The sequence below is a fragment of the Pseudonaja textilis genome, chromosome Z, assembly GCF_049901715.1.
Source record: "Pseudonaja textilis isolate UNSWEBS1 chromosome Z, rPseTex1.2, whole genome shotgun sequence".
Lineage (NCBI taxonomy): Eukaryota > Metazoa > Chordata > Lepidosauria > Squamata > Elapidae > Pseudonaja > Pseudonaja textilis.
Genome location: NC_142008.1, coordinates 15,029,755 through 15,056,303, shown reverse-complemented (window position 1 = coordinate 15,056,303; position 26,549 = coordinate 15,029,755). Strand labels below are relative to the sequence as shown.

The following is a 26,549-nucleotide window of genomic DNA, read 5'->3' as shown; positions in this document are numbered from 1 at the left end:
AGAGTTCTCCACTCCTCTACTCATTGCAGAATACCTTATGCCACCAGATTTGAAACTCTAGATCTAGAAAACCTAGATCTACGCCGCCTTCGGTCCGATCTAAATATAGTATATAAAATCATACGTTGCAATGTTCTACCTGCAAATGAATATTTCAGCTTCAACCATAACAACACAAGAGCACACAAAGATACAAACTCAAGGTAAACTGCACCAAACTTGATTGCAGGAAATACAACTTCAGCAATAGAGTGGTCAATGTCTGGAATACTCTACCTGACTCTGTGGTTTCTTTCCCAAACCCCAAAAACTTTAACCTTAGACTGTCTACTATTGACCTCACCCCTTTCCTAGGAGGTCTGTAGGGGGCGTGCATAAGGCAGCAACGTGCTTACCATCCCTGTCCTATTGTTTTTTTTTTCTTATATGTATCCATTTCATGTATTCATAACTATTATTTATACTTATACCTGTTGTCTTATAATTGCTTAACAAAATAAATCAATATCTAAAACAGCTTGTCATTCATTAAATAGCAGAAACCTTCAAATATTTCCTGGGTAAGTTCTTCTTTTAAAGCAGATGGATCCTTCTGGGCAGCCTTCAAATATGTGGACCAACTCTGATATTCTCTAGCCAGCACTGTTCTTGCTGACAATTTGAGAGTTGAAGAACACAAATTTGAGGATGCTTGAACTCTGCACTAACTCACTTTACAAGGAACTACTGTTAAAGCAGGACTGGGAAAATTCTTTTTAAGCCCTGGCTGCCTGCCAACTGATGTCATCTGCTTGTTACATGTGTAGGATTTGGATTTGGCCACATTCAAGTTTTCATGTTGATATCTGGTTTGCATTTTTGATAAATCCTGAAGATTTTGAGAAAAGGGATTCCCAGAGCTGTGGGAAAACCAATGAAATCACAATCAGTTTTTTTTCCAATTCACCTTCCTCCATTTTAAGTGCAGTCTGAAAGTTGCACTGTTAACAGTGTGGAAAAAATTAACTAAGATATTTCTCAATCCCTTCTATTTCCATGACAGTAGGTGTTCATTTGAGTCATCTGCTTATTTTATCCAAAAGGACTCCAGACTTCAGGGAGTTTTCTGGATGTAAAAGAGCTTTTACAAATTTTTTTTAGACATGTCGTAAGGATTGAAGAAAGAAAAATATCTGAATTTATTCCAGCTGGTGGTAACATAATACCAGAATTGATATGAAATTATTATTAGTATTTGTAAAATTATTAGAGTGAAAACATCACTTTTTCAGGCTTTTAGATTGTGATCCCTTTACCCGCAACTCTTGACACTCTGTGTTTAGTGAAATGCACACATAGATTGTCCTCAACAGAAGGCTGGAGATTAGAGACCATTATGCTGTTGGGATTCCAGTAAAGGAACTTTATTAAGTGTGGCTTGGAAACCATATTGAGTTGAGTTCTCAGTGAACATAGAAAAGTCAGTTTTGGAGGAATTGTGCCACAGCAGGACTGCTCATTGCCTTCAAAGAAATATCTGAATTAGGCTCATGTATTCATTCATTCTGCCAATCTTCAACTGCTCTTGTCTAGGTCTTAGGAGTTTGGTGCAGTTAATCTCTGATGATTTTGATGGCTTTTGATAAGAAAATAGGTTAGAAATATTTTAAACAAAAGATTCAAATTAAAAGGGAGAAGACCCAAGTCTGTTTTGCTTCAGCAAGAGCACGATGCAATATTCCCTGGATTAAATCCCCTCCCCTCGTCCTCTCCTCTCCCCTCCCCCCTCTCCTCTCCTCCTCTCTCCCCTCCCCTCCCTTCCTCATTCATCTCCTCTCCTCTCCTCATTGTATAAGTGCTACAGAATCTCATTCTATAGTGCCGTTGGTTGAAGAACCTCCTACTTCAGTTTGCCCAATGACAAGGGCAGAGATGAGTCCATCTATTGGAAAGAAATTTGGAGAACTTAAAAAAACAACAATGCTATTACATCTTTGGGATTTAAACCCATATGTCACTCCAAACTCTTCATCTAATATACCATATCTGATCTAGCAAAATCAAATGATGACTAGATTCCAGAAATATACTTTTGGTAGTCACCCATATTATGTGGGGTTACTGGGTTTCAAGATTTAGTAGCTCCACATAAAGCTGAAAATGAACAAGGCTCACCAATGCTGATTTATTAGTGCTAAAATTATGTAAATATCTAATGCTATATTTTGACTCCTTGTTTATCAGTTTCTCTATTAAAAATGTTTTGAAAACAAAAACAAATTGTATGATGCCCTTTCCTCCTGTATGTTTTGTATGTTTTGTGGATAGTAAATCCCTGTTTTACTAAATAGGTATGGACTGAAAAAACAAAATAGCAATCCAGAACAAAAACAGCAACAGAATAAAACAACATTTTACAAAACAGAAGTTAATTTTGTTCCTGTTGTCAAGAGGAAATAGATTGTGCATTTTTCCTTAAATTGGGTGAGGTGACATTAACTAAATGTCAAAATTTTGAAAAGAACTAGAAGCCACTTAATGCTTTTTCTAAACAAAATTAAGTAGACCAATTTTGTTTAATTAAATGTGTTTATTTTGTTGAATCCCTTTAAAACTTGTTAATCCTACAGCAGATTGAAATGTCACTTTTGGAATAAAAAAAAAAAGAACAATGCCAATCCTGGATATTAAGCTTGGACAGTCCCATCTTTCACTGTGAAAACATCTCTGATAAGATTTATTATTCAGAACTGTTAGGGAGTTAGTAACATTCTGTATTTTCACCCCTTAGAAATGCTTGGGGGAGATAAACACTAAGGATTCATTATTGTTTTATTTTGCATAAATATATAACTCAATATATCACTGCTTATCTTCATTGTTTCATTATAGCAACGTGATCTGAGTTATTGAGAGGTCTTTAGAGAGTAATTGACTATCCAAACTTAAGGGACAATGTATTTTGTTGTAGCAGAAGACTTAATAATCTGACCAAAAAATGAGGTAGGAGACTTCTTTTTCTCCACTCTATCTTTTTTTTTTAAATTAATTCCCATTGATAAGAATATGAAGTAAAATCATATAGCCAGCTCCAGGCTAATGGAGTTCAGGAGCCCTTCTATGAATATATTGAGAGATTGAAACATAGGTGCATGTATTTGGAGACACTTTGGAAATACTCTTAAGGCCAGTTTCTCAACTTTGACAACTTTAAAACACATCTAGAATTTCTCAGCCGGCATAGCTATACATCATAGTTACACATAGCTGGCTGCAAAATTCTGGGAATTATAGACTACATATCTTAAAAGTTGCCAAAATTGAGGAACTCTGCTCTGCGTCATTGTTTTTCATACTTGTCCATTTTAAGATGTGTAGGCTTCAACTCTTAGAATCCCCTAATCAGCATGCAGTCTGGGGAGTTCTGGGAATAGAAGTCTACAGATCTTAAAGAAGTCAAGTTTGAAAAACACTGCTCTAGGTCACTTTCTCCTAGTGCAACAGTTACAATATTTCTGATAGATGGCCATTCAGACAGTAATATATCAGACAAAGGAGAGACTCCCACCTCTTGAGAAAGACTGTTGTATTGTTGAACTTTTTTTTTTTTTTTTACTATTGGCTTTCTGGAACAACTCTGAACAATTCTGTTTTGTACATTACATTTCAGTTCTTTAGATAACTGAAAACAACTTCCTGACAGTCTTTTGTCCAAGCTAAACATACGCTTTCTAAACATATCTCTAAATTCATAAGTGTTCCTTTCAGGGTTATTATCATCTTGGTCGCTGTTCTCTGGATATGCTCCAGTTTGTCATTGTCTATCCTAAAATGAAGTACTCAAACCTGAATGTCACAATCCAGGTGCAGTCTATCATTGCAGAATAGAGAGTATCCAGATTGCATTTATCTCCTGTTGCTGCAGCCTGGAGTTATATTTTCTTGTTTTACAGTTGCATCACACAGTTGGTTCACATTCTAGCTTGTGATTATTCTTTTGCAGTTGCAACATACTGTTCCCTTGTGTTCTAGATACAGGTGGTTCTCAACCTATGACCATAATTGAGCCCAAACTTTCTGTTGGTTAGTGAGACATTGGTAAAGTGAATTTTACTCCATGTTACGAGCTTTTTTGCTACAGTTGTTAGGTGCAATACTGAAGTTGTAAAGTTAGCAACAGGATTGTTAAGTGAATCTGGCTTCCCACAACTTTGCTTGTCAGAAGGTCACAAAAGGGTTTCATGTGACCCCGGGACACTGTCACTGTCATAAATATGAGTCAGTTGCCAAGCACCTGAACTTTGACCATGTGACCGTGAGGATGCTACAATGGTCATAAAAATAGTCGTAAGTCACTTTTTTCAGTGCCGTTGTAGCTTTGAACAGTCACTAAAAGGACTGTTCTACTACAGCCAAGGATTACCTGTATTCAAATCCATTTAGGATGATCTGTTGCATGGTATAGTTTCCTCAACCTGTTCTCATGCCTTTAATTGTTTCTACTCTGTAGTGCCATGAGCCGTCGTGGCACAGTGGTTAGAATGCAGTATTGCAGGCTACTTCTGCAACTGCTGGCTGCCAGAAATTTGGCAGTTTGAGTTCCACCAGCTCAAGTTGACTCAGCCTTCTATGCTATTGAGGTTGTAACTTCCATGCTATTGAAGTTGGTAAAATAAGAACCCAGATTGTTGGGGGAAATATGCTGACACTGTAAACCACTTAGGGAGGGTTGTAAAGCACTGTGAAGTGCTATATAAGTCTAAGTGCTATTGCTACCCAAGAATATTGCATTTGCTCCTTTTGAGATTCATCTTGGTTTCTGTGCATTGTCTCAATGTGGCAAGTTCCTCCTGCATTATATTATCATCTGAAGTGTTATTATCTTCCTGATATTTGTGTCTTCTGCAAAGTTGACAATAAAGGAATATACAATGATTCAAATAACCGAACTAGTATAATCAGAAAACAACCTACTTAGGCTTCTACCAACTATAAAATATACTATTGGCAGGATTTCTACATTGGCAAAACCTTTGAAGAGCAGACAAAGAACGAGCTAGATATGATGGAACTTCTGTCTGTTAGCAGAATAGTTTTATGTCACATCCAGATACTCTTTATCTAAGATTTGATAGTAGGGATGTATCTCTTGGCTTAAACAAGAATGAGAATTTCAGTGCTTTCATTAAATTACTGATACACAAACAAATATATGCTTGCTATCATAATATAGGCATTCCTTTCAGTCCTAATTCAATCGCCCCATTTAGTTTGACCGAGGAAGAGGGGAGGTGTCATCTAGCGATCTAGAAAAAGTCAAGTCTCAGAAGCTTCACAGTTGGAAACTCCTGGCTGAGTTATGGATGTTATCTAACTGGGTAATGAAACATCTGTAAGCCAACAGTTGAACTCAGAAAACATTATGAACTCCCACAGTATAAACCCAAACTACAGATATTCTATTCTGTTCTGTTCTGTTCTGTTCTGTCCCATCCCACCTCATCCCATCCCATCCTATCCATCTATGGATTGTCAAAATTAATTCATCTCAGCCTTTTTTTTTTTGTTTTATTTGACAATATGGGCATGTATGTATTTATATTTCTATAAGGGATTTGACAAAAAAAGTATCATTTTTTTTAGTATGCTGGAACAATATAGGGATGGAACATTTAATTATCAAATGGATTCACAATTGGCTGAAGTATAGCCAATTGTAGCTAATGCATGGTCTTTAATGTTCATATGGAGGAGGAAAATAATGGATCCCAAAGAGTTTTGTCCTTGGTCTAGTACTGTTCTTCATATATCTTCATCTTCATAAATGATTTGGATGAACAAACAGATAAGTTGCTCACACAACTGGCAACTGTGGTGATCGCTAACACCCTAGAAAAAAAAAGTTCAAGTATCAAAGTGATCTGGATAGGTTTGAACATTTGGTTCTATTCAACAAAATGTTGTTCAGTGGTGAGAAATGAAAGGTTCTGTACTTAGGCAGGAAAAACCAGATGCACAGGTAGAAGACAGGTGGAAGTTGGCATAGAAGTAGTAGCTGCAATAAGAATCTGGAGATCCTGGTAGATCATAAATTAAGCATGAGACAACAGTATGTGGCAGCTGTCCAAAGAAGCAATGCAGTTTGAGTTTGGATCAAACAGAGTGTCAAGATTATAGGAAATAATAGTACCATTCAATGCTGTACTTCAAACCACATCTGGAATATTGTGTCTGGTTCTATTGCCACTATACAAATGGACACTGTGGACCTGGCAGGAATGCAGAAGAGAATGACAAACACAGAGGGTATGGATTGTCTTCCAGAGCACTTGAAGGTGAGACAAGAACCAACAAGTGGAAGATTTCCAGAGAAAGATCCAGACTTGAAAGAAAGAGGAAATTCCTGTCTGTGAGAGCTATTAAAGGCAGTGAGAACTATTAAACAGCTAATAAGCAGAGAGCTATTAAGACTATTTTGTTTATTGTGGGTGCTCAATCACTGGACATTTTCAAGAAGAAAATTAGACAGGGCTTTCTCTCAAATCATATGAGGATTCTCATCCAGAGCTAGAGGCTGGTGTTGAAGGCTCCAAGGTCTTTTCCAACCCTATGATCCTGATTCTGTGAAGCAATATGGGAACTAATGAAGCCCCTTGCAGAAGGGAAGAAGATTAGATTTTATAATACATGGTGGAAAAGGCAGAGAAGGTTTGAAGACAAAGAAGGCCATCAAAGAAATAGGAAGATGTGGTGGCTGGTCATCTGAACTATTGGATTCTCTCTCACTTTCTTTTTTTTCTATGCCAATCATAATTGCATGCCTTTCTCATTCACTTTCTAACTAAAAAGTGCTAAACTAGATTATTTTTGTTTTTAGGGGAGGTGTTCTACATCCTAATGATTTTGATTGTCCCCCGCTTCTTGTCTCTCCACTGTTCCAATATCTCTGTTGAGGTGCAGTGAACTAAACAGTTCACCATGCTGAAACTCAAATACTTTGGCCACTTAATGAGAAGAAAGAACTCATTGAAAAAGATCCTGATTTGAAAGCAAAATGAGAAGGGGATGGCAGAAGATGAGATGGTTACATAGGGTCATCAATGCAATGAACATGGATTTGGGCAAAACAGCAGGAGGACAGGAGAATCTGGGTTGCTATGGTCTACAGCAGGGGTGTCCAACCTTTCACCTTCCCTGGGCCACATTAGAAGATGAAAATTTGGTTTGGGCCGCACATAAAATAAAATAACAGTAACGATACCCGATCATCCCAAAAAACCATAGAAAACATAGTTAACACATTAAATTTATTTGGAAATAAAGTTACTGAGATGTTTTTATTATTTATTATTAATTATTTATTTAAAATTATTTATTTTTTATCACAGTTTTTTTATCACAGTTTATTTTCCGGCCAAATTTTGCGGGGGGGTGGGGCAGAAGCAGCAGCGGTGGCGGAGAAGAAGCGGTGGCAGCGGGGCAGAAGTGGCGGGGGTGGTGGCGGGAGAAGAAGCGGTGGCGGCGGGGGCAGCAGCAGCGGTGGGGGCAGAAGCAGCAGCAGTGGCAGGGCAGAAGCGGCGGGGGTGGCGGCGGGGCAGAAGCGGTGGGGGTGACGGCGGCAGCGGGGGCAGAAGCGGCGGCGGCAACAGCAGGAGGTGGCGCTCTGACGGCGCCCGCCTTTTCTCTTGCTGTTTGGCCTGGCGCTCGCCTTGCCCTGCCTCGTGCCTGCCTCTCCTCCTCCTTCTCGCTGGCTATGGCACGATGGTTGGGGTGGGCATTGGGCCGCATTACGAGGCGACCTGGGCCGCATGCGGCCCGTGGGCCACAGGTTGGACAAGCCTGGTCTACAGGGTCACCAAAAATAAGACTTGATTTAGTGACTGAACAATAACAGTCCACACTAGATTTGTATAAGAACAGTTTTATATTAAATCTATTACTTTATTTATTTATTTGATTTGTCAATCGCTTACAAGATACAGGTATAAGAATAAGCATAGCTTTGAATACATGAGATGGATACTTATAAGAAAAATAAAAAGAAACAATAGGACAGGGACAGTAGGCACAATTGGTGCGCTTATGCACGCCCCCTACAGGCCTCTTAGGAAAGGGGTGAGGTCAATAGTAGACAGTCTAAGGTTAAAGTTTTAGGGGTTTGGGGAAGGAATCAGAATCAGGTAGAGTATTCCAAACATTGACCACTCTGTTGCTGAAGTCGTATTTTCTGCAATCAAGTTTGGTGCGGTTAACGTTGAGTTTGTATCTATTGTGTGCTCTTGTATTGTTAAGATTGAAGCTGAAGTATTCATTTGCAGGTAGGACATTGCAATGTATGATTTTACATACTATATTTAGATCGGACCGAAGGTGGCGTAGTTCTAGGTTTTCTAGGTCTAAAGTTTCAAGTCTGGTGGCATAAGGTATTTTGCAATTAGTAGAGGAGTGGAGAACTCTTCTTGTGAAATATTTCTGGACTTTCTAAACTGTATTAATATCAGATACATGATATGGGTTCCAGACTGATGTATTCAAGTATAGATCTAGCAAATGTTTTTTATCCTCTAGTTAGTAGTGTGATATTACCAGAGAAGAAGCTACATAGGATTAGATTAACAACTCTTAATGCCTTTTTGGCTATGTAGTTACAGTGGGCTTTAGCACTTAGATCATTAGAGATGAGTACTCCAAGGTCCTTGACAGAATTTGGATCCTCAACAAGGTCTTGACTATTCAGCTTGTATTTTATTGTCTGATATTTTTGCCAATATGTAAGACAGAGCATTTATTTGTTGCCATTTGAAGTTGCCATTTGATTGACCGTTCTGATACATAGTCAAGGTCTTTGGGGCGGGTAGTAGTATTGTCTGTGGTGTTGAATAGCTCCATCATCAGTGAAGAGAACACAGTTGCTCTTCATATGATCGCAGAGGTCATTTATGTAGAGTATGAAGAGAGTTGGGCCTAGAACACTGCCTTGGGGGACAGTACTGTTGACAAGTACAGAATTTGATAGGACGCTCCCAATTTTTGACCATTTTTTGTCTGTTTGATAGGAATGCTTCTGTCCAGTTATGTAGGTGTCCAGATATACCATAAGATGTTAGTTTTAGTAGTAGATTTGGTGGCCATTAATTACTGAAAAATTGTTCAAGAGCAATCTACCTGATTTCAAGAACTCTTTCTTTGTCACTCAAGGCCAGTTTGTATCAGATTGATGTATATATATGTGAGCTTTGGAGTTAAGGCAAGCTTTATACAGTAAAACTATGAGTGTTATATAGTAAAACTATGAGGGCTATACAGATGTATTTCTGTGGCTTCTATTGAGTGGCCGATTCCCAGCTGACTGTATTGTTCCATATATTAATATTAATCCTTTGCAAAGGTACTATTCATCTTGAGAGCTTTGATTACGGAAGCTACATATGAAAAATAGCAGTGCATGGGCTTTTTTATGAGGATTAAAAGCTTGTAAAATTAGTCTTGTTGCAACTCCTGAGAACTTCAGGAAATACTTGCCTGGGAATGCCAGAGAGAGGAAAACTTAATATGAGCATTTGTAAACCTGCTTTTCTGTTTGCAAAAAGAAAAAGAAAAAAGTGCTTTGAGAGACAAAACTTCCTGCTAAGCCAATTTATTTCTGATAATAGCTGGGATGGTCTAAAAGTAATGTTCTGAAGGCAAACACAGTAATTAATTTGTCACCGGAATCTGAGGGGTCCTCTTCCACAGATAGGTGATAATGAATGTTTTGCATGTAATTAGCAGGAGTAATTAGCACTTTGGTAGTAACAAATAGATTGGGTGGTACACTGCAAACACACAATGAATTGTTGAACTAACCTAGGCATTTGTCTTGTTTGACAATGTTCCAGTTTGTTTGTTCTAAAGATTACAGCTTTCTACGCAAAGAACTTTTACCAGATCCATTTGCTTCTAGAGATGTGTGTGTTGAAATTCCATTTAAGCATTTATAGTGCTAAACAAAGTAATGTTGAATTTAACCAAAGAATTGAGCAAAATTGCATTGATTTTTTTAAAAAAGCTAACCTTTTTGATCCAATTCTTTAAAAAAAAAAACCCTAACAGCATGAATAAAATATAAAACATTAAAACATTATAAAACATTAACAAGGGATGTGTAAGCAAAATCAATATAAAAAGTATAAAGTAAAAAGAATCAATCCACTCTAATTCAGACTACTTTAGGATGCTGGTATTATTAAAAAAAATCAAGACAAACTCATAAATTTTTGGAACACTTTTAAAGGGTTTAGAAATCATGGCAGAGCCAAGGAAGTGGAACAAGTTGCCCTTCATGTATCAGAAAATGACAACTTCCAATGGGCTTGAATAGTAGAGGCCATGAATTTAAATTTGAATAAACATATGTTTGTATGCATGTATATTGGAGTAATATACATGCACTCATTCCTCTCCTAGAAGAATGAAACCTTTTGAGAAATATTAAAAAGGCAGAATATTTCCCTGGATGAGACATGGAGAAACATACTCTTGGAAAGCAGCCTCCACATTTCTTAATAGCTCTCAGAAGTTGTCAGCAATTAAGAGATAAAGAGATAGATAGCTCTATTCATAAGCTAATTCCCTCCCCAAGATCCAACAAAGGTAGGATTAGTCTCAGCGACAGTAGAAATTGCCCAATGCCCCTTCATTGCATCACCCTCTGAAACATCAACCAATCTTAGCTCAGATAAACTCCTAGGATTTGCACATGCCCCAATGGGAATCTGACAACAGCCAATAGAATAAATGCTTTTGCACAGGAGCAGGAAGCTCAAGTGCAAAGCCCAAGAGAAGGTATAAATACCCTCCATTCTCAACTCCATGTGGTCAACTGCACCAGAACCACGTGCTTGGTGGTTTTGCTTCATCATTAAACCATCTTTCCAATCAGCCTCCATGTTTCCAGTGTCCTTCTCCTGGAACTCTTGGAACTGAGCCAGATGGATATTTCTTCCACAGTATGCATGAATGTTTGTGCTTTTCACTGGTGGCCATCCAGCCTTTAAACACCTTCAGCAAAAGAAACTCCAGTATCTCTTGAAGCAACCTGTTCAGTTTTTGAACATTTTTTGCTGCTAGGAATTTGTAAGCTGATGTCCAAATAAAGTCTCATTTCTTGTAATTTAAATGCTCTGTTTCTTATCCTGTCTTTTCAATAGCTCGGAACAATTCTACCTCTTATTTTTATCACATAGTTTTTCAGTTACTTAAAGACAACTATCATGTCTTCCCTAAGATATTCTGTTTTCTGGCTAAAGATACTCAGTGCCTCCAACTGTTTTATCTTCAAGGGTTTTAATAATACAGGTGGACATTGTAGTCTGTCAATGTCCTTCCTAAGCTGCATTACTCAGAATTCAATATTCAGTAGAGTGGAATGATGGCTCTTTTGATCCATGAAGTCCCCAGTATAGAACTTAACTTGAAGACTTTATGTTGATGTGAAAGTGGAAAATGGAGAATGGAGATTCTTAAGAATTTCGGTGATCTATGTACCAAGGCTTGATATGCACAACTAGGATGCATAAAATGGAATATATTTGTAAAACAAACATTATGTGATACAGCAGTAAAGCTTGATTCCATGATGTTTGAGAAGTGAATAAATGGAAAATTGTAATTTACATGATTAAGTTGTACAAGAATAACCATTACTTGCAAGCTTCGCTTCATGTATGGTCATCTATTAGGGTCAATATTATCATTCAACCAAGTAAACCAGGTTAAAACCTCCATGTTAATATGCAGATTAAATACTGTAAGACGGATCCTGGAAGCTTTTATTTAAAAAAATCCATTGCTAGAAGTTTCTTCTATAGAGGTCCACAGAGTCCATTAACTTGAATTGATTTCTTTAGACTACCACTTGCCATTAAATATTAACATTGCTTTTAAACAGACAATCTTCTTAGTTAAGCTTTTAAACCAGATAAAAAATAACCACAATAAAGCCAAACATACATTGCAGAGAAAGCATACAGCTGGAAATACTAATTGATTTCCTGGCTTAACTTTGATCTTGATTTATTGGAATAAGGAAACTGTGATTTGAGTTGCATATTTAGGCATCTGATTTTATTGGGAGGGGAGATGACTCATTAAGTGGAATTGTTTTCAGATTTTTTTTTTTGGCTGATAGCAATATTTCTCCACTTCCAACTAGGGACCTCTTCCTTGATATACACCATTTTCTTTTTAGCTGCATTTTTCAATCAACCTTAGCCTGCAGTCATACAGTCATGGTCTGAGATGCTGCTAAACACGTTGGATTGGTTTTTGGCATGCAGTGATAAGTATCATACAAATGTAAGAACATAAAGTGATAACTGCTGGATCATGCCCAAAACCCATGTAGCCAGCTGTGGGCATTTGGAAAACTTACAAATGCAGGCAGTAAGTAAGAGTTTCTTCCACCATTGGGTATAGCCCTTGGCATTTTCATGCTCAGGGGACTACATATTGTTTTCCATGCAACAGTCTAAATTGGAGTTCATCACAATGTCTGAACTGGATCCTATTGGCTGAAACACTATTTTATTTACTAACTTACATATCTTACATACAGGACTGGTTTATCTCTTCCTATCGTGAAAGGCTCTCTACAGTAAGAGGGTTTAAAAACAATGTATTTATAACAAATGAAGAAGGACATTTGCAATAAATGTTATGCCTAAGGAAACCCGTGCTATTGTCGGTGGAATTTCCATTCATGATTCCGTATCTAAGGCCTTCTGAAATAACCAGTTTTTAAACGGCTTCTCAGAAAGTTAACCAGGAGGGAGCTAACTTAATCCTGAGGAAAATGCTGTTCAAAAACAGTGGAACTGAAAAACTGTGACTTAGAAAATTTGTTCCTGAGGTAACTACAGAAGATAATCCATTAAGAGAAGAATGTAGAAAAACTCTCCTCCTCCTCCTCCTCCTCCTCCTCCTCCTCCTCCTCCTCCTCCTCCTCTCTTTCTCTGTTAGTGTGTTAGTTTATATAGCACAGCCATGAACCATGACTTACAACCATAATTGCTTGAAACATTTATCATGCTAAACCAAAACCAAACAAACCACATAACAAATGAACCCAACAGTATGAACTTCACTTAAATGGATTTATTCCAGCTCCCATTTTGAACACATACTAATTTGAATTGTGTTACTTGGCCATCACACAAGAGGAACATTCCATGGTCCATATCAATTGAATGTGCTCCCTTGCGCTGGCCTCATGACTGGCGAATTGGATAGAATGATATATCGGTAGAATTAATCAGATTTTTTAAAGAAAGAATGAAAGGGTTTCTGAATAGTCACTAAGAACGAGAAAAGCAAAAGTACCAGACTTTGTAACTTGTATCATTTTGCTTTACTCTGCCCACATAGAGTCATCACCATTAGTCTGTAGCAACAGACAAAGTTATTTGCAACTGAAATCCCTTGTTCCTTGTTAAGTATGTTGGCTGATACTTGCCAATAGAACAGTCTAAAACATTAATCTGCTCTCTCACTCTATAGGTCTCATTTAGAAATAGTCTGAGATTATCAGAGCCTTTTTAGTACTCCAATAGTGTAAGAAAATAAACCAGCTAGAGCCAGCTGTGTGAGCCTGGATAATAGATCTTTCTTACACTGATTGACAATTTCCAGCCATCAAGGGAAAATGAGGCTTGTGCTTTATTAGGTTAAAAAAATGGAGTAATTTTGTTATGTTAGTGGGATACTTTCTAAAACTAAAATGTCCTTGAGTCTCTGCAACCCAGGGGTGATGGTAATCTGTAAAACTTCCCTCCCATACAATTTTTTATCTGTGCTTTTGGAAATAACAACAAAGCAGTTGGTGCAGGGAGTGAACCTAAAAGTTACTAGGAAGATAATGCTCCCAAAAAGAGAATTGTTGGATAGGTATCTTAGCTAAAGGATGGGAAAGAAGATGATGCTGAAATTAGACATTTCTTTGGGCTAGTCCAAAGTCAGCTGTATCTCTCCTCAACTGGATCCCTCATCTCTAGGGTTTTGGACAAGATCAAGATAGTGAACGGTACATGCTTGTTCTTTAACTGATGACCGATGCTCTGTCCACAGCCAAGTCTGCACTACAGAGAGTCTTCTATGATTTCTAAGATGGATAGAGAAACTGATTCAGATGCAGTTTTTTGCACTCCAGAGACATCTTTATGCTGAGAAGGAAAACCAGACCAAGAGAGGATGAGTTGGCAACTATATCACAAGGGGGATCTTCTTGCAATCAATTTACTCTTCTTCGTACCTTGTTCAACAAAGAATTCTGAAATGAGAAGTTCTGGAGATGACTATTTTACCTGAAATGCTGTCTTGCCTGAGACCTAGAGTAGAATTTGATATCCACATGTACTGAGAGGCTGAGTTCTGACACTATAGATAGTCCTTGTTAAATAACAGTAATTGGGATTGGAATTTCTGTTGCTAACCAGCACAACAGGACATGACCACATTTAGTTATGGCAATTCCTACACTCCCTGTTATGGTCATTAAGCAAAACAGATGGCTCACAAGGAGACTGGAAGAAATTGGTTGCTGCTGGATAGAGAAGGGTGTGTGCAAATGGTCCACAAGGTGAATGCTACTCTAAGAGGAGAGGAGGCAAACAATTAATTGGAGTGACTTGTGGCTTCCCTATTGGCTTTTCCATTGACTTTGCTTATAAGAAGCCAGCAAGGAAAATGGTGGATATGTAACTGTAGGACACAGCAATTGTAATAAGTATGCAGATTCCAGATTGCAAAGATGTGATATGGAATTGCTGGAATGGCTGGAGCTTTCGGGATGCATCATAAGTATCTTTCTTTCTTTCTTTCTTTCTTTCTTTCTTTCTTTCTTTCTTTCTTTCTTTCTTTCTTTCTTTCTTTCTTTCTTTCTTTCTTTCTTTCTCTTAACCGCTCTGTAGGTCAAATGCGTAGATCAAAGAAAATACAAAATCATCATTGTTTTGATAAAAAGTTTTAATTCCTTCATCTGCAAGGATACCATGAAAACAGTCAAGCAAATAAAATTAAAGTCAGCTCTAAACTGAGTTCAACAGAACCCTGTATTTATAGTAATTTCCCCCTTATTACTCACCATTATCCCCCCTTATTATCTAATCACATTCATCATAGTTAATTCCTATAGCCTAATTACCCCACCTTTAGCCATATTAACATTGTCGTAACAAAAAGGCTCTCTCAATACACCCTCCGTGTTTATTATTCAGGATCGTTGCTGGTGAATTTGAATTGCCATTCTTCTCAATCAAGCCATCACTGGAGTTCTGTTGCACCTTTGTGTTGTGTGGTCGCAACAGGTGGCCCCCTCTACCAGGATCTAGTCTATAAAACAATATACAGTATATTAACACTTAGTTCACTATTGCAGTCCAGGCTTATCTGGATAGATGGCATGAAACTGCCTTAGAAGTGTATGCACACACGTCTGATGCTTTTACACATGTTGCCTCTGCTTCAGGATATCCCTTCCATCTCACCAGATATTGCAATACTTTTCTGCATATACGAGAATCTAGAATTTTATCAATTTCAGCAGGGGTAGAATCCCTAGATATAATAGGTTCCTCAGTCCTAGGTATATTATTATGTTCTATAGGCCTCAATAAACTAGCATGAAACACAGGATGTATTCATTGTAACTCTGGTGGTAATTTAAGTTGTACAGTGACATGCTTTCCACTTGACTACTGCTTTTGCTTTATTGAGATCCATCTGTAATCCTTTATTTGATATTTTATACCCCAAATAATCTAATGATGTGCAATGAAACTCGCACTTTAAAGTTTCACATACAACTTAACCTCAAGTAATTTTTTCAGAACAGTTCGCACCAATGCTACATGTTTTTCCATTGTTTTAGTGTAAATCAGGATGTCATCTAAGTATACTCAATCAAGCCATCACTGGAGTTCCATTGGACCCTCGTGTTGCGTGGTCGCGACTCTTTCTTTCTTTCTTTCTTTCTTTCTTTCTTTCTTTCTTTCTTTCTTTCTTTCTTTCTTTCTTTCTTTCTTTCTTTTTCTTCCTTCCTTCCTTCCCTCCTTCCTTCCCTCCCTTTCTTCCTGTATGCACAAAGAGACAGGACTGCAGCGGGAGAGTGACTTCTGATAGAAGATCAATAACGGACACTTGTAATAGAAGATCAATAACAGAGAAACCACTAGCCAGTGAAGAGGATATATCAACAGTGGCTTTACTTTTGTGAAGCAGTTTAAATCACTATCATTAGTTTGTTTATCTGTAAGACAGATGAACTTGTCTCATAGGATGACCTTTCCATTCTCATTTGTATGTAGAAACGGTCACATTGATTGGGGGGAAAATATCTAACTTCCATGTTAGTTACATGAACCCTTAAGAGATTATTCCATATTTTTCAGCAGTAGAGTAGGTGAATATGTAACTGCAGACCTGGAAGAGAAAATGCAGGTTTTTAAGAAAATGCAAACGATCTCTACAGTTTAACTTCACAGGGTTGCTACTGTGAAAAAAAGAGAAGGAAATAGGAAATATTGCCTTTAATATTCTGCCTTTAGTTGTTCAAAAGTTGAAAAAATCATCCTAGCATTTTCTCACAAATACAAGGTCTGCTTTCCAGATCAATGAATCCCGTTTTGTACAATCAGATGCAGAAACTGAGTCCAACTGGATAATTTTCATGTTCATGATTAATTGTGTATTTCCACCCTTGTTTTGGAACTTCCCTGCATTTGCCATCAGTACCAATAAAGCATTTGTAGCTAAGGGTTGAAATGATAGGTCCTTGATGCTCTCTGAGCTTTCTTGCTTTCAGGTAGCACTGATGAAGTTACCTGGGCTGAATAATGAAGTATCTGCAAGAAAACAACCAAGCTCAGAGGACCCCTCACTTACAATCAGAGTTAAAATAGTAGGTGGTGCAGGCAATAATGTGTGGTTCTACTGGTAGGATGTGGCCCAACCATTGTAGGCATTTTTTCCTTTATTTTCTCTATTACTGGTGTAATTCCTATCTGCTGCCAGATTGTATCATTGCTGATGTGGTGAAGAAGGAAGGTGCCTTATGACCAATGGAGCATGTGCATCTCCATGGCATATGAAGGCTGATCAGCACTTTTGGTGGCTGGCTAGTACTCTGCTACTGAGCTGACCATCATTTGACACAGATTTTAAGTGAATTGCTATAGGTCTATCATGGAGAACTCTAATCATCTCCTTCCATTGAAGCCAAGTTGCATTCCTCCTTATGTGCGCTATTTCTAATGTGCCTTGTTAGGATTGAACTTCAGACTGTGGGAAGTATCATGCCATACTACATAACTTTATATACTATTGTTGCCCTCTTGCCCCATCTAGTTGCCGGAGAGACAAATATGCCCCAAGTATATTGTTTTGAAGCTGACCCAATCCATTTTACCCATCAGCCCGTACTCTCAAACCAAGTGCATGCTGGGAAGCCATTTGTAGAAGGCAGGTCATCCAAGGACAAACCCACATCCCATAAGAGAATTGCTGGTGAGATTTAAATTACTTGTATTTATTAATTGTTATATTCAGCAATAACTTAATACTGTCTATCTTGTATTTGTTTCTCATTATATGTTTCCCTATTTTCTCCAGTTTCACCACATATCCTATTCTTTCAATAAAGCATTCAGATCCACACACACAGTCTGTTTTATTGGAGGAGAGGTGGGTTTATCTGCATGTCGAGTTACACATAGACTAACATGTAATGAGGACAGAACAGGAAGAGTTCGTCTGCAATATTGCATTCTAACCACTGCCCCACCAGGTCTCCTATGTTCCAGCTATGACTGTGATTGCTTTTGATGCCAAGGCTTCACCATTCTGCACAAAAAATGCAGAAGACCATTGGGGGTCTGGAGTTGGTTGTGAGAACCTGTTTATTATCCAAGCATAGAGCTTGGAGCAATTGCCCTAGGACCCTACAGCTGCTATTTTAGTAGCCATGAGGTCTACAGCGTCATCTTAATCATTGTATAAAGGCACAGTAATAACAATCAAATCCAAATCCAAATTTATTTCATTGCAGCCTGTAAAGAGAAAAATTAGGAAAAAAAAAACCTCCTTCAGAAGTATTGGCTAAATATGGCAAAGTGAGCATATCAAATAAAACCTAAAAAAAGACTTTGAAATTGGAGAAAGGGAAGAATAGACAAAACTTAGATAACACATAAGATAAAATAGAACACAGTTGGATATGGTATGTTAACATGCTAGATAAGGATGCAGATTTAGGGTTTATTAACTTGTGGGGACATGGTCATCATGCCCAAAGGAAAAAATGCAGAAAAATAGAATAGACTAAAATAACAGAGTTGGAAGGGACCTTGGAGGTCTTCAAGTCCAACCCTCTGTCTAGACCGGAAACCCTACACCAATTCAGACAAATGGTTATCCAACATCTTTTAAAAACTTCCAGTGTTGGAGCTTTTTAAAAAGATGTTGGATAACCTTTTGAGCATGAGAAAAAAGATACAACTTTTATAAAAGCTCAAGAAATTATAAGGGCAACTCTGAATGTTAGAAGGCTTATGGGAGAAACACGGAAAAAAGGGATCTGTTCATAGTGTAATATTTTGTTGCAAGTATCTCTTGTATCTGTGTTTGTATTTTCAGCCAGACAGTCTTACAGAAAGGAAAAACAAAATTCTCAAATTTAAGCTAATTGGAGACTTTCCATTTGAGATTATGTCCTCAAATACTGATTTTAAATAAAAAAAAATGGCTGGATGGAGGGTGGTGGACTTATCAGGTTTCTGTTTTGAGAAAAAAAATTCTTGGAAGAATTAAGCAATAGAACACACTGCCAAGAGGTATTTTGCAACCCCAAATATTCAAGACGAGATATTCAAGACAAGACAAGACATATATATCTATAATGGGTGTTTTAGGAAGAATCCATTCAGGCTTTAGGAAATTGATGGACATGACCAATGGGAACTGGGGTGGGGAGGCTGAGCAGTTGCATCAGACTGCACATATCCACATAGTAGAGTTGGCTTTGTTTCTTCCTATTAGCAAACATATCACTTACTCAATTTCTATGCTTCATGCCACAGTTGCATAAGTATCAAGGGCCTTTCCAATGAAAAGCAGCCCACTAGATATTGAAAAGATTATACATGGATGGTAGATACAGTAATTCACCTAATGTGAGTCCTTTGGCTTTTGAAGACATATCACACCACCATGAGAACGGCAAAACATGTGCATGAGCTGCAAATACCCAGAAGGTTTTACTACTCTGTACAGAAACTCCTCTGAAGAGAAATGGGGTACAATTTCAATGTCTGGAAGTATTTTGAAGAAACATATGCAACATACATTCCTCCTATTTTCCTCATAACAAGAATCCTGGGAGGTGAGTTGGACTGAGGTAGAGTGACTGCCCAAAGACACCTAGCTAGGGTAGGACTTGAACTCATGGTTACCAGCTTTTTAGTCTGCTAGAACATCATAAAATTATATATAAAATATATATGCCATCCATCTCTCCTTCAATGATTCTAATATAAATTTAAATACAATGTAAACCATTGAAATATTTACAGTTAAATATTAACAATAAAGTTAACCAAGATAACTAAAGAAGGAAGCAATATAACATTTCAAGAAGCAAAGGGTAAAAACTAATCAAGGACAGAAGCAACCTAGAACTAAGGAGAAATTTCCTAACACAACAATTAATCAGTGGAACAACTTGCCTCCAGATGTTGTAAATGCTCCAACACTGGATGTTTTAAAAAAGAGATTGGATAATCATTTGTCTGAAATCGTATAGGGTTTGTTGCCTAAGCAGGGGGTTGGACTAGAAGACCTCCAAGGTCCCTTCCAACTGTGCTGTTCTATTCTATTCTATTCTATTCTATTCTATTCTATTCTATTCTATTCTATTCTATTCTTCTAATATTTTCTCATTGCTTATCTATGTACTTTACTGATGTGTTAGCTGCAGTATTGTCCCTGGCAAAGGAATATTTGAAGGCACTAATGGGTTGTTGAATAGCCAATATTATGTGTGGCTTCTCTTTTTTCCTAAGCATGTCAGCACAATGTAGGGATATTTTTCAATGATAAGCAAAACTGAACTTTTCAAATGGTTGGGAAAAAATTGGAATTTCCAGGCCACCCTGATGATTAAAATATTGCTCTGGTATAATTAACTAAACTAAAAATAGCTGCAGGCTGGGACTGCAGAAGTGCTTAGTGTAGTCCAAGATACTGGAAGTGATCAGTTGAAGAGAAATAATATTGCAGTTAGAGAGTGGCCAAGGTATGGATTAAGACCAGTAAGATTGTTGATGATACACTAGAAAACTGGCAACATTTAAAAACAATCTGTAAAACTGTCCTTCAGTTACAGCAGGGGTCTTCAAACTTGACAGCTTTAACTCCCAGAATTCCTCCTCCAGTTATGTTATCTCAGGAATTCTGGGAGTTGAAGTCCACAAGTCTTAAACTTGCCAAGTTTGAAGACCCTTGAGTTACAGTGTTCAAAAGACATAAGCTATAATGTACCATTCTCTTATAGGAAGATGCAGTGATATTCATTCAAGAAAAAAACATACCTTCTTAGCCTTGGGAAAATAAACTTGTTAGATGACTTAGAATGCTTATGTGCAATTTATGTTTATGATTAGAGAAGGAACAAGATATTCATCATGGGAAGGAATTAGGAATGATTTAATTATGGTGCTATAAAGGAATGTACTTGAGTGACCATTTCAAGTAGAGCTGGAAACCTGGGGTTCTCCTGACTCTTGGCATTTCTCTGCATTGCATATGTTTGTTGGTATTGCTAGATGTTGAGTTCAGCAACATTTGGAAGAATATAGATTTTACAGACTTTCTGATGTAATGATATTGCCTCTCCTTGCAATTCATTTATTTAGTTTAATAATGGCATACATGCAAGATTGAGATATTAGCCAATTATGTTCCACCACCCTTTCTTCGGGGATATAAAAATAATCAAGACAGTGGCTGCAATTGTGTAAGTGAAGCTCTATCTCTTTTTGTGTACATGCATTTATTTATTTATTTATTTTTCATCCACTTTTGAAGTATGACTGGTTTATAGCACATGCTGATTCCATTATAACACTTCAGGATGTTATTTTCAATGTAATGCTTATTAACACCTAAGTAAAAAAAAGACTCAGTAAACCAAAGAGTAAGCAAAATAGATAATTGATCATTTATTTTGGCTTAACACTCACTAGAATACGGTATTCTAAATAGCTACGTTAGGATGCAAAAGCAAAATCACCACATTAACATGATTCTAATTTAGTAGACACATTAATTATTGTTATCAATTTACTATATTTTATAAAATAATCAGAAAAAACATAGGTAATTGATGAAAATATCTATAGCAAATGTAACTAAATTAAAAAAACAAATAATTAAACAAAATTTACAAACAAGGATATAATATCTTGTACTGGTAAAAGATAAAGGAATCCCTGTGGATTTTACTTTGCTAGTTTTTGCTGACTATAGTGGGTGGTGCTAATCTCCATTTTAAGACTATTGAGCCCATGTTATTGAAGACATTTCCATGGTCATATGGCCAGCATGATGTCACTGAGTGCTGTTACCTTCCCACCAAAGTGGTACCTATTTATCTATTTGCATTTGCATGCTTTTGAACTGCTAGGTTGGCAGGAACTGGTGCAAGGACAGGAGCTCAACACATTATGTGGCACTTTGGTCTTGTCCACCCAACAAGCCCAGCATCTTAAGCATTGAGCCATTCTTCTTCTTCTTCTTGTGCCATATCCATCATTGGATGTTGGCAATCATGTTGGCGATCCTATTTTTATCAATAGCAGCACAAAAAAGTGCTATTGAGTTTTGTCCAAACCAGTCCCTTAGATTTTGAAGCCATGATGTTCTGAGCCATTGCACCATCCTAATGTTGTAGTGGTAATGATAAAAAATGAATAAAATAAATCATAACAAAACCAGATGAAAATAATATCAACTTGACATTATACAATCAATGAAAGACAGAACAGATTCATCAGTAAAATGGTCCTCCAAATAATTTTATCTTAGAGGAGATAAAACAAGTAATAATTCCAGGGCAGGGTGTTCCACAATAGAATACAGATAATCAGAGTTGGAGGCGCCTTGTAGATCATCTAGTCCAACCCCCCACCCAAGCAGGATGCCCTACACCATTTCTGACAAATGGGAGTCCAATCTCTTCTTGAAAGTCTCAAATGATGAATCTTCCACAACTTCTGAGGGCAAGTTGTTCCATTGTTCACACTGTCAGAAAGTTTCTCCTTATTTCCAGGTTAAATCTCTCCTTGTTCAGTTTCCATCTATTATTCCTTGCCTGGCCTTCGTGTGCTTTGGAAAATAGCTTGACCTCTTCCTCTCTCTGGCAGCCCCTCAAATATTGGAAGAGTGCTATCATGTCTCTCGTGGTCCTTCTGTTCACTAGACTAGCCATGCGCAATTCCTGTAACCGTTCTTCATATGTTTTAGTCTCCAGTCCCCTAATCATCCTGGTTACTCTTCTCTGTACTTTTTCTAGAGTCTCAACTTCTTTTTTGTAATGTGGTAACCAAAACTGGATGCAGAAGAACAGCAGCAGCTGAGAAATAGCATCTTCTAACCCCCGGTCATCTGTAAGGTAAGAGAAGTCAAAATATGATAACGATGACTGATTAATCTAATCTCTCCCCATTTTTATGTGCATTGCAAAAGACATGTAAAAAACAAAGATGTATTCTATTGCTTCTTGACAATATTTGCCCCTCTGGAGGTGCTCATGTCCTTGGCCTCCATTTCTCTTTAAGTCACAAATGAGAATAAGCATCCATATGCCATATTTTTCTGCATAAAAATGTAGGCAATGGCTCCTGTGAGCTGTTTTGCAGGTGGTATGGAAACTGAAATCTATATAGTATCTGACATTAGAACAGAACAGAGATTGGGTAAATGTGAGAAGGTATTTCAATATAATTTCTACTTTTCTTCCTTAGGAGTCTAATTGATTCGCTCCCCTAATTCTTAAAGATATGATAAAAGGAAAGTGTGATTCTACTATTTTAATATTTATCTTACCAGACTTCACATCATCAAATATTTTCTTTTACTGGAGCTACAGAACTTCAAGGTCAAGTTGGTTCTGCTGGGGGATCTGCAGAAGAAGAAGGTCCAATCGCTAATATTTTTTTCAGAAGAAAGACAAAGGAAGGCAAAAGAAAAAAAACAGGAAACAAATAGTTTAAATAATAATTATTTAATAATCTGCCTTTTCTAATGACTGTTGTACTTTTATCACACAATTTGAATTTACTACTATATTTCTACTACTACAAAATGTAGGATTTTCTTCTCCACCCACTTCATGCTTTCCTTTATAAAATGTATTTCCTTCATTTTGGGACTATGGGGATTGTTAGGTTCAGTCCATCTTTTTTTACTCAATTCATGTTCCTTCTACAAATTTGTTTTAGACAGAGGCACAGCAAGATTATGGGGTGAAGGTGCTATTTCTCGCCAAGCATACAATGGGATAAGGTGGTTTCTACATATTTTAATTACAACACTTCCTCTGAGCTATTACTGCTGTTGCTACTGGAAGCACTAAGTGTTCTGTTACAAAAACCTTGCTCTCTGTTCAATAACCCTTACTTCAAAAATAGTGAGCTAGATATAGATCTGAAATTTACACCATGTGTTGTAATCTTCCATGGGCAGCAAATGCCAAACACAATATTGAAATGAGCCAATGATCTCCAACAAATTTGCTGTAAATTCTTCTATTTTATTTATTATATCACTGGCATCTTTGAAACAGCTTAACAAGAGTTTCCTTTGGTGGACCTTGCAAGATTAGTTAACATTTTTATTAACATTGTTAGACTTTTCCATGGGCATGGATTGTGTGTATATGTTTATTTCTCTTTGTCCTTTTCTCATCATGTGCTAAATACATATAATTGGCATATTGGTGTTCATCTTATTGATATGTTGTCACTTTCTATTTTACACATGAAAATGTGAGGCCAAGTGATGGGAACAAATCTCTTATATTTCATCCAAACATTCCATATATCATGTTTACTCTCTGCCCATTTTATTTTGACTAGGAGATGGTACTGGTATATCTGCATGACTGTTGGCCTGCATTAGATTTCCATTCTAGGTTGGTTATATATTCTAGGACATAAAGTTATCCTGTATATGGAATATCCAATTAGGTAAACTTGTTATATAACTTTGAGATAAAGTTTGCATATCTCTCAAATTTCAAAATTCTTGAAAATGCAGTAATTTAAATGTTTCCTAATAATTATTTTTCTTAATAAGTTTTCGTGACCAAAGTGCCATTGTAAGAATCAAAATAAGACAAAAATAGAACATCTAAGACTGGTTAGTAATATTTTTGCTCTTCTACCATATATACATTCTCTCTCTCCTCTGTCTGTCTTAGAAAAATCACATTAATCTTACAAATACTGATATGTGTATGTGTATGATGAAAACTATGCCACTTAAATAAAAGTCTGCTGACTGATCAAAGTCTTGGATAATTATGCTGTTTGATTGATAGCTTTACTCTTTGGCTAATCAAATTGTAAATTTGATATGATGTTCTTTTTTAGATGTTTTTTTCAAACCCTACAGTGTTTCCTATTAATTGTGGAATTCATTCAGAGGCTAATGATACAACATCATTACGCTGATTAATTTCTCAGCTACAGTCAAACCTGTGAGGAAACATGGCTGAAGAGAACACCATAGAGGCCGCCTTGAATGAAAGTTGGGTTATAAATCTAAGGAAAAAGATATAGAAATGATCTGGAAAGATGTTTGTCATTGAAAGCAAACCTCTTGTTACAGAAATTTAAAGTGTCATTTGTTATAGTCAGTTTACTGAGAAAGCAATACGAAATAAAGCTTTCTTTTTTTTTCAGAAAAAAAGGAATATAGTGTAATTTTTTGTGTGTATTATAATATGATAAAGTAACATTTCACCTCCTCCAGAACCTCTATAAATTGGCTGATAGATTCACACTTATGCAATTTGTATTTTTTCTTTTTTTTAAAAAGGAACAAATTTCAGCCATTCTTTAGTTTCAAAACATTTTCAAAGGGTGAGAAAATGCAGTCTGAGCTTTTAAAAAGGTAAATATTTTTAAATATGTTGAGCATCTAATTATTTTCTAGACAGGAACAAGGTCATCCTAGTTATATATCACACTTGAGAAAAGACAGAACTGCTGAACTATTTTTCCCTCCTATACAATGAGAAGTTAGGAATGTCCTATCAGACAACATAAATATTTCCTTAAAAAGGCGAACTTGTGAATATTTACATCAGTTTACTTGGCTAAGGAACAGAAAATTCATATCACTACTCCCTTATCCTTCCTTTTCTTCCACAACAGCTGCTTGTATATCGTTAAATGACTTTCCAACAGCCATCTGCTGAAGTGATCAACTAAGCAAATAATTCTATCTTAGTTTATATTTTAAGATATCTTCTGATATTTCTTGAATGGTCCACCTTGAACACTCAGTTGCTGTTTTCACTTTGTATGAAATATTTATGTATATGCACATTTCACAATTTTACTTGAATTCCTGAAAACTGAAATAGTTGATGTGACCTTTCTATACACATTCTGTATATATAGGAGAAAGGAGAGTTTAGTGCTGTGGTCTCTGCAGAAACTTTTCAAGATTTTAGGTCAAGGCAAGTAAATAAGCTTGCCTTTTTTATTTGCAAGTTATGGATAGAGAAGGTCATAATCTGGGGAAAAGAAGCAACTGTGTTTAGAAAGTCTGATACACTACACTTTGCTTGTAGCATAAGCAAAAAGAAAGGGTCACCAATGTATAGAAACATAGAGTAGGAACAAATTAGTTTGATTCTTTGTTCAACTATCCCAGGATTTTTCAACCTTGGTAGCTTGAAGATGTGGGGACTTCAGTGGTCCCAGTAATTGCCCAGACAACATGAAGATTTTGGTAGTTGAAATCCACGCATCTGCAGGTTGCCAGGTTGCGAAACATTGTTCTAACCTAACCATAACTGCAAATTTCCCAAGCACGACATGAAGTTTTATGATTCTTGTGACTGATGAATTTTGCAATTTTAACTAGAAGCCTTATCAGTTTTGATTTGGATCTGCTCTGCTAGAGTGTATGTTAAGCTTCTCAAGCTTACCATGAGATATCCTTTTTAAAAAAGAGGATAACAAAAGTTAAAAAACTGAAGGAACAAAGAAACCCTGAAGGAAACTTTTATGTTATTTTCTCTTACATTTAGCACTGTATTTATAAATCTTAACATGATATATGAGAGACTTTTTTTTTAACAAAAAAATTCTAAGAGTTGGGAAACTTTCATACAGGTAATCCTTGACTTACAACCAATTGATTAATGACCATTTGAAGTTACAGTGGCCCTGAAAAAAGTGACTTGTGACTGTTTTTTCATACTTTATGACCATTGCTGCATCCCCATGGTCACATGATAAAAATTGGGA

At 36.9% G+C, this 26,549-nt stretch overlaps 2 long non-coding RNA genes across 2 annotated transcripts in view; both read left to right on the top strand.

Annotated features, from left to right (window-relative positions):
- LOC148123911 (uncharacterized) overlaps nt 1–24,834 on the top strand; it is a 67,954-nt gene extending 43,120 nt beyond the window's left edge. Inside the window, exons 3-4 of the long non-coding RNA XR_015739942.1 lie at nt 22,580–22,678; nt 23,031–24,834. This is a non-coding gene — a long non-coding RNA (uncharacterized LOC148123911). The remainder of the gene's footprint in view (nt 1–22,579; nt 22,679–23,030) is intronic.
- On the top strand, nt 16,967–21,022 carry LOC148123912 (uncharacterized). Its single transcript, XR_015739944.1, has 3 exons — nt 16,967–17,517; nt 19,204–19,390; nt 20,922–21,022. It is a non-coding gene; the product is annotated as an uncharacterized LOC148123912 (long non-coding RNA).
- Nucleotides 24,835–26,549: the final 1,715 nt, after the last annotated feature.